The sequence below is a fragment of the Dromiciops gliroides genome, chromosome 2 (assembly GCF_019393635.1).
Source record: "Dromiciops gliroides isolate mDroGli1 chromosome 2, mDroGli1.pri, whole genome shotgun sequence".
NCBI lineage: Eukaryota > Metazoa > Chordata > Mammalia > Microbiotheria > Microbiotheriidae > Dromiciops > Dromiciops gliroides.
In genome coordinates this window covers 349,243,481-349,251,931 of record NC_057862.1, presented here as the reverse complement: position 1 = coordinate 349,251,931, position 8,451 = coordinate 349,243,481, and positions in this window count along the sequence as shown.

Below are 8,451 nucleotides of genomic sequence, written 5' to 3'. Positions count from 1 at the left end.
CTACTCCCCCACCTACCTACCTACCTACCTACCTACCTACCTACCTACCTACCTACTTACCTGCCTAATTCATCTACCTATCTATCCATCCACCCACCTACCCACACATCCATTCATTATCTATCTATCTATCTAATATATATCCACTCACCTGTTTTTCCATCTGTTCATCTGTCTTTTTATCCTTCCTTCCTTCCTTCCTTCCTTCCTTCCTTCCTTCCTTCCTTCCTTCCTTCCTTCCTTCCTTCCTTCCTTCCTTCCTTCCTTCCTTCCTTCCTTCCTCCATCCATCTGTCCAACTGTCTGTTGTATGTCTATCTACCTATGTAATGTTGGGAATACAAGTATAGATGTTCCTGGAAGACATGAAGGGGAGCTTACCATGCTCCTGGTGTATCTAGGTATGTTCCAGCAAGTTCGCAGATGTGTCACATACTGAAAAACTTTGGGAAATATGGCCATAGAAGATGAAAGGGAAAGAGTGGTAACAATTACTTCACATCTTTCATTTCCCACATGTATTATTTTTTGAGCTTTAAGTCATTCACCACCTCATTTTTTATTTTCGATCAAGCCTATGAGAGACACCCCCTCCCTCTAACCCCCTGTTACCACCCACAGGCACATGCAATAGAAAATAAAAATAAAATAGAAAACATAACTTTTTCCCTTTAAGGTAGAATATATTTTCATACAAATGAAAGTTTTGAGCCATCTTCTCAATATATTTGTATATATATATATATATATATATATATAAATAAGGATATATTCATATATGCATATACAAGTGGAGGAGGCATTAAATAAGGACATCTGTGGTGGATTTCTTTCACTATTCCCTGTAAAATATACACTTAAATACCCTATCCCTCTGGAAACATTAAAGGGAATTACAACCTATGACATAGACCCTGATGGCAACATTGCCAAAATTCCCCTTAATGTTTCTAAGGGAATAGAATATTTGGGCACATCTTTTACAGGAAATAGTGAAAGAAATCCACCACAGATGTCCTTATCTAATGCCTCCTCCTGACTTTGAGGTGACCTTGGGTTCCCAAAAGTTTTGCCTGAAGAATACAACTTCTGGGAGATGCTACCAGGCTTGTAATATTTGTGGAAACACTAGATCTGGAGTCAGAAGAACTGTAAGTACTGACTTACCCTCTGGCTACCCACTGGTTACTGGTTACCCACTTACCACATGGGTAACCTTTGGTTCACCCTTTTTCTGAACCTCCATTTCCCAATCTGTAAAATAAAGGGGTTGGACTAGATAATGTGTGAGGCTCCTTCATCTTGAAACTATGAACTTTTGCAACTTAATTAGGCCGTTTGTGGGTTAAAATCCTATCATTCTTGAGTATGGGCCAGCAATGGACTCTGTGTTTGTTGTTGACTGCCTATCACACTGGGGATCACAAATAAAACCCTCTGTTTGGTGTTCAAAACCTGTCCTGATCCCCATCTTGCCAATATTCCTATCTCTCCATATACTCTACAATTCAGTGATACTGGTCTCCTCGCTGTTCTTCAAACAGGACAAAACATCTCCTGCCTCCAAGCATTTTCTTTTTCTTTTTCTTTTTTTTTTAAGATTTGTGTGTGTGTGTGTGTGTGTGTGTGTGTGTGTGTGTGTGTGTGTGTGTGTGTGAGAGAGAGAGAGAGAGAGAGAGAGAGAGAGAGAGAGAGAGAGAGAGAGAGGCAACTGGGGTTAAGTGACTTGCCCAGGGTCACACAGCTAGTGTCAAGTATCTGAGGCTGGATTTGAACTCAGGTCCTCTTGAATCCAGGACCGGTGCTCTATTCACTGGGCAACCTAGCTGTCCCCCTCCAAGCATGTTCAATGGCTGTCTCCAGATGCCTGGAATGAATGCTCTTTTCCCTCATCTCTGCCTTCTGGCTTCCCTGGCTTCCTTTAAGCCTCCATACAAACCCCACCTTCTCCAAGAAGCTGTTCCTGTACTCTTTAATTCCAATTCCTTCCTTCTGTTGATATTTCCCATTTATCCTGCCTATATCTTGTGTGTTGTCTCCCCATTGGACTGGAAGCTCTTTGAGGCAAGGGATTCCATTTTGCTTTCCTTTGTATCCCCAGAGCTTAGTACAGTGCCTGGAACATAATAGGCACTTGATATTGATTTGATTGACTAATGATTTCCTTGACCAGCTGACTTGTCTGCAGACCATGCTACTAGTTAAGTTTCGAGAGACTTGTGACAATAACGTTGATTACCAGGAGATGGTGGTTTTTGTTTTTTTTTTTTTGTCTGTTTTTGCCCAATGGTAATAAAAGAAGACTTTCTAGGAAGGCATAGATGGGTTATGGGGCAGCTACATGGTACAGTGGATAGAGCACTGGGCCTGGAGTCAGGAAGACTCATCTTCCTGAGTTCAAATCTGGCCTCAGACACTAGCTGTGTGACCCTAGGAAAGTCATTTAACCCTGTTTGCCTCAGTTTCTCCATCTGTAAAATAAGCTGGAGAAGGAAATGGCAAAACACTCCAGTATCTTTGCCAAGAAAATCCCAAAGGGGGTCACAAAGAGTTAGGAACTACTGAACAATGACAATGGGATATAATTGACCAGCTGCCATGAGCACCCATAGCAGCGAAGTTCCACATCTTTGAGGTAACAATAATAGAAATGCATTCATATAGTATCATTTGTATAGTATAGTAGTGATGGTGTCTTATTCTTAACCTTTTGAGAAATAAGACATAAGTGTATTTCTACACATGGCAAATGTGTGGATTGTTTTGTTTTATTCTGTTTGTTACAGGATCATCTTCTTATGGGGGGATTTAGGAGGATTCAAGAATATTTAAAATACATTGGAAAGAACTGAAGTTCAATAGGAAATACAGAAAGCAGGTCTTTTTTCTTCTTCTTCTTTTTTTTTTTTGGTGGGGCAATGGGGGTTAAGTGACTTGCCCAGGGTCACACAGCTAGTAAGTCTCAAGTGTCTGAGGCCAGACTTGAACTTAGGTCCTCCTGAATCCATAGCTGGTACTTTATCTACTGCCCCACCTAGTTGCCCCCAAGCAGGTGTATTTTTAAAATAACATGTTGAATTTGCTATATAGTTTTAAAAAACAAGTTGTACATAATGGAAATTCACATTTTCAGAAATAATCCTCCTTTCCCCCTCTTTTACTTTGGATGGCAAAATATCCTCTTTTTGGCAATCACTAAATTCAGATAAAAAATAAAATTAAAAAAAAATTATTGATCTTTTGCTTCTTCATTTTTTATTTGTATTGCTATCACAATGCCTGGAACCTAGTGGGCAAATTTTGTTATTATTTTGCCTAGTTCTATGTCCCCATGGTAGTTTGATTGCTATGGTACCAAATCTATAGATTTGTTTAAGTATGATTATAACTTTTATTCCATTAACATGATTCAACCTAGAATATTGAATATCTCACCAATTATTCAGTGTTTCCTTAATATCTGTAAACAATGCATTATTCTTATATTTATGTAAGTTTTTTGGTGGGTAATATTATGATATTTTCTGTATTTCACAGATATTTTAAGTGGAATTGCTTTGTTTCTCCTAGTTATTGTTTATAACATATACAACAAAAATCAAGCAGTGGATTAGATGATCAGGCAGCACACCTGGTATTCTGCACCTTGTTTCCCCACATCATGGTTCTGTAGAAAATTATCTTTTTTTCCTATTAATTAACATTTTTATTTATAGTTTTGAGTTCCAAATTTTATCCCTCCTTCCCTCCCTCCCCATCTCTTTCCCTGAGGGAATAGGCAATCATATAGGTTATACATTTGCAATTATGTAAAACATTACCACATTAGTCATTTTGTATAAGAAAATTGAATAAAAGAAAAATTGAAAGAGTGTAAAAAATAGCATGCTTCAATCTGTGTTCAATAAATACCAGTTTTTTCTTTGGAGGTGGATAGTATGCTTCATTGTTAGTCCTTTGGGATTGTCTTGTATCATTGTATTGCTGAGAATAGCTAAGTCATTCACAGTTCTTCATCAAACAATATTGCTGTCACTGTACACAATGTTGTCCTGGTTCTGCTCACTTCTCTATACATCAGTTCATACAAGTCTTTCCAGGCTTTTCTGAAATCATTCTGTTTTTCATTTCTTATAGCACTGTAGTAGTCTATCACATCATATACCACAGCTTGTTTAACCATTACCCAATTGATGGGCATTCCTTTGAGGAAGTAAGTTATCTTAACTTAGCTTAAGAAATATCCCTATCCATATGCCATATAACTGAAGGGTCAAAGTTGTTTTTCAGGCCAGGAGAGAAAATAGTCAAAGGTGGACCTTGGACTCTGGACCTTATTTTTCCAATGCCACAAATTGATACCAGTATCTCTCTCTCTCTTTTTTTTTTTTTTTTTTAGTGAGGCAATTGGTGTTAAGTGACTTGCCCAGGGTCACACAGCTAGTAAGTGTTAAGTGTCTGAGGCCGGATTTGAACTCAGGTACTCCTGACTCCAGGGCCAGTGCTCTATCCACTGCGCCACCTAGCTGCCCCTCCCACTATCTCTTTTAAATTGCCATCCTGCCTCCTTCTTGTACTACCTGAAATTACTTTGTACATTTTTTTTTTTTTAGTGAGGCAATTGGGGTTAAGTGACTTGCCCAGGGTCACACGGCTAGTAAGTGTTAAGTGTCTGAGGCCAGATTTGAACTCAGGTACTCCTGAATCCAGGGCTGGTGCTCTATCCACTGCACCACCTAGCTGCTCCACTTTGTACATTTTTAATATTTTGCATGTATACATTTATTCTCTCCAATATAAATTTACTAAGGACAGGGACAGTTTTCACTTTTGTCTTTGTCTCATGAAAGCATGTATTAAATGTTTACCAAATGCTAGGCACTGTGCTAAGCCCTAGGGACACAAATACAAAAGCGAGACAGTCTCAGCCCTCAAGAAGCTTGCATTCTAACGACGAGACAAAATACATGGGTCAGTGGTGGGTTTTTGTCTTGGGAATTATAAGGATGCTTAGACAATCCATATGGCAATTGATTGGCTTTTCCTTTAGAGAAGCAATGGCAGCATCAATTTCTACCTTTTTTAAACAGCCAAACAAGGTATGGAAAAGTGGGGACAGCTTGTGAATGATGACAGAGCAGGTGGCAAGATGGTTGGGGTGTTCAGTAGGATGAGATATGAAGCATGGTCTAGTATAGGGTTGGTTTAGGTAGTTTGCATTTACCCACTCACCAATCCAGATAGTTTAACCTCTGAGCTAGAGTTCCAATATGAGACGCGTAATTTCCCCAGGGACTGGGGATGTGATTTTTAGGGGTCTGGTCTGGAGGGTAATGTTCTAGGAAGTCTGCAGCCATAGCAGAGCATGTGGTAGATATTTTATAAATGTGTGCTAAATTGAACTGAATTCAGTTGCTTGGAAGTCAGGGCACCATGCACGTGAAGATGTCTCTCCATCTGGTTCTGTCCCTGAAGGCTGATGGAGTCTGGAGGAGATGGTGGGGCATCCTTTGATCCTTCTTCTACTCTCACCCTCAAACTCCTCCTCTAAGGCTTTTTTTTTTTTTTTTTTTGCAGGGCAATGGGGGTTAAGTGACTTGCCCAGGGTCACATAGCTAGTAAGTGTCAAGTGTCTGAGGCCAAATTTGAACTCAGGTACTCCTGAATCCAGGGCCAGTGCTTTATCTACCGCGCCAGCTAGCCACCCCCCTCTAAGGCTCTGCTTGAGGTTCTGGTCCTGTTCTAGTTTTGGTTCTAATGGGAGATGTCAAAGAGAAGATAAGGAAGGAAAAGGAAAGAGATGAAGTTATTTTTATTTAAGAATTCTATAGCACCTTTCCTTTAAGTATCTCATATGCCCTTTTGGATATGTATCCCAGGTGAGGAAACTTTCTCCTGCCAATGCAGACTGACTCTTTTTTCAACTCAGAATCTTAGAGAGATTCCTAGACCCTAGAACGAATGAAAGGTTATTTAATTCACTCAGGGTCGTGCAGCCAGTATGTACCATAGGCAAAATTTGAACTCAACTTCCTGACTTTGAGGACAACTCTATATTTACTGTGTCATGCTGCCTCTCATTTAGGATTAATAATAATGATGATGATAATGCATATTTATATAGTTATTTAAGGTTGGCAAAATACTTTCCTCAAAACAACCTTATGAGTTATAGAATACAAATATTTTTATCTCCATTTTCAATAGACTGAAGCTTTAAGAAAAAGTCACATTGCTATTAAGAGTCTGTGGCAGGGGCAGCTAGGTGGCATAGTGGATAAAGCACTGGCCCTGGATTCAGGAGGACCTAAGTTCAAATCTGACCTCAGACCCTTGATACTTACTAGCTGTGTGACCCTGGGCAAGTCACTTAACCCCAATTGCTTCAGCAAAAAAAAAAAAAAAAAAAAAAAAAAAGAGGAAGAAGAAAAAAAGTTCTTAAAAAAAATAATCTGTGGCAGGATTCAAACGCAAGTCTCCTCTGCTCCAAATCTAGCCCTGAAGAAAGAATCAATAAATCTCAATCCACGTATTCTCCAGAAGACAGGGTAGATGGGGTCTAAAATGACCCCTGTGTATACCCTTACGGCATTATGTTACTCTGGAAAGTTGACTTTCCATTACAATCTTTTGCAGCACTTCCCTTTAGATCTCCTCCAATTCACTGTTGATGCTATTGAGGTGCAGAGGAGACAAATGAGTTGTTTAACCTCTTCCAGGAACTCAGTGGAGAATCTGAGACCAGACCTAGTGGAAGTGTTAAGCTTAATGGGAGCTCCTATTACTAGCCATGTGACCTTGGGTAACCCCTGTAGGTCCCAGTTTTCTCCTTTATAAAATGAGGGTGTATCTTGTTCCAAATTCTCTAACCCTTTGATTTTTGCCCTAGTAAACTTTAAAGGTTTCAGAAAAATTAATTTTACTCAGGAATTATTCACTCCCTTAAATGTTTAAACATAGCCTTTAATGCCCATTCGTCTGTGCAGCTCATCCAGAAGCTGCAAAGAGGACCAACAGTCCATTAACTTTCTTGAATTATACTACCTGTTTTTGATTAATTATCATTCTTTGTAGTTAACTATCACCTTTAATGTGAGAATTTCCAAGCACTTTATAAATATTGATTAGGTTACCCAGAACCTTATAGGGGTTAGTATTATTATCTTCAATTAAAAATGAGGAGATAGGAGCATTTGGAAGGTCAAACAGTATGTGTAAAGCCACTCCTTAAGTTGGAAAGGCAGTGTGTAATGTAATAAATACATACTTATAAAGATTAAAACAATTGAAAAGCTCAGGATTGTACCGGATTTATGGGGAGTATTGTTTCTTTTGCTTGGAATCTCTTCCTTCCCTTTTTTGACTGTTGAAATCTGATTGGAGCAGCTAGATGGCACAGTGGATAAAGCACCGACCCTGGATTCAGGAGTACCTGAGTTCAAATCCGGCCTCAGACACTTGGCACTTACTAGCTGTGTGATCCAGGGCAAGTCACTTAACCCCCATTGCCCCAGCAAAAAAAAAAAAAAAAAGAAATCTGATCTATTTTTTAAAGCCCTACTTGAACCACCTTCTCCAAGTAGCCTTCCATGATTTCCCCGCAAAGCATCTGGCTCCTCTCTAAGGTACTTTTCTCCTAATTCTGTATATTATAATTATCTGAGTTTATGTCTTATCCTCTTGGGATTACAAATTCCTAGAGAGCAAGGATCCTACCATTCCTTTGTTTCTTTCCCAGACCTCCACACAGTGCAGTCCTTATTCAGTAACAATGTAATAGCCACTGGGCCCAGGAGAGCTTGTGCCTTTTACCTACTTCTTTTTCCACTAAGAGGCACTTAGCTCTGGTTTCAAGTATATGGACTGCGTTCACTCCTGGGGTTCCTGACCTTTGGGGAGAAGTCAGGCTCTCTTTATGCTCCTATCCCAGGGCCTCAGAGAGAATCGTTTACATATTAGGTTTGGCTCATGTTTAAGACCTTTCCCAAAAGGGAGGAATACAAAGATACACAATGTACAGTGTAAATCAGGTATGGGACAGCTATTTATTTCCTTCATACAAAAGAAATGCTTAACACACAAGATTTATAAGTACACATTGACAAAGACTAAAACAAAACACAATAATTCATACTTACTGCTATGAATGTTTATAGAGTATCATTGTTTAGACTACAAGTCTGATGTCTTGTCAAGCAAATGGTACTTTCCCTGGACCTATAAAATGGGCTGAAGTTTGAGAGGTACATTATCAGATTGTGAACCAACCCAGAATTAGCCCTCTTAGTTGACATTATTTCTACAAGTGAACTATTTGAGTACAACTGATGAGCAAGGTGAACAAGCTTTAAAGCAAATAAGAATATAAAACCACCATGACCCAGTAAGCGCATCTTGATGACTAATGACCCAACTTGCAACATAATGACAAATGACACTTCCTCCAGAAAGC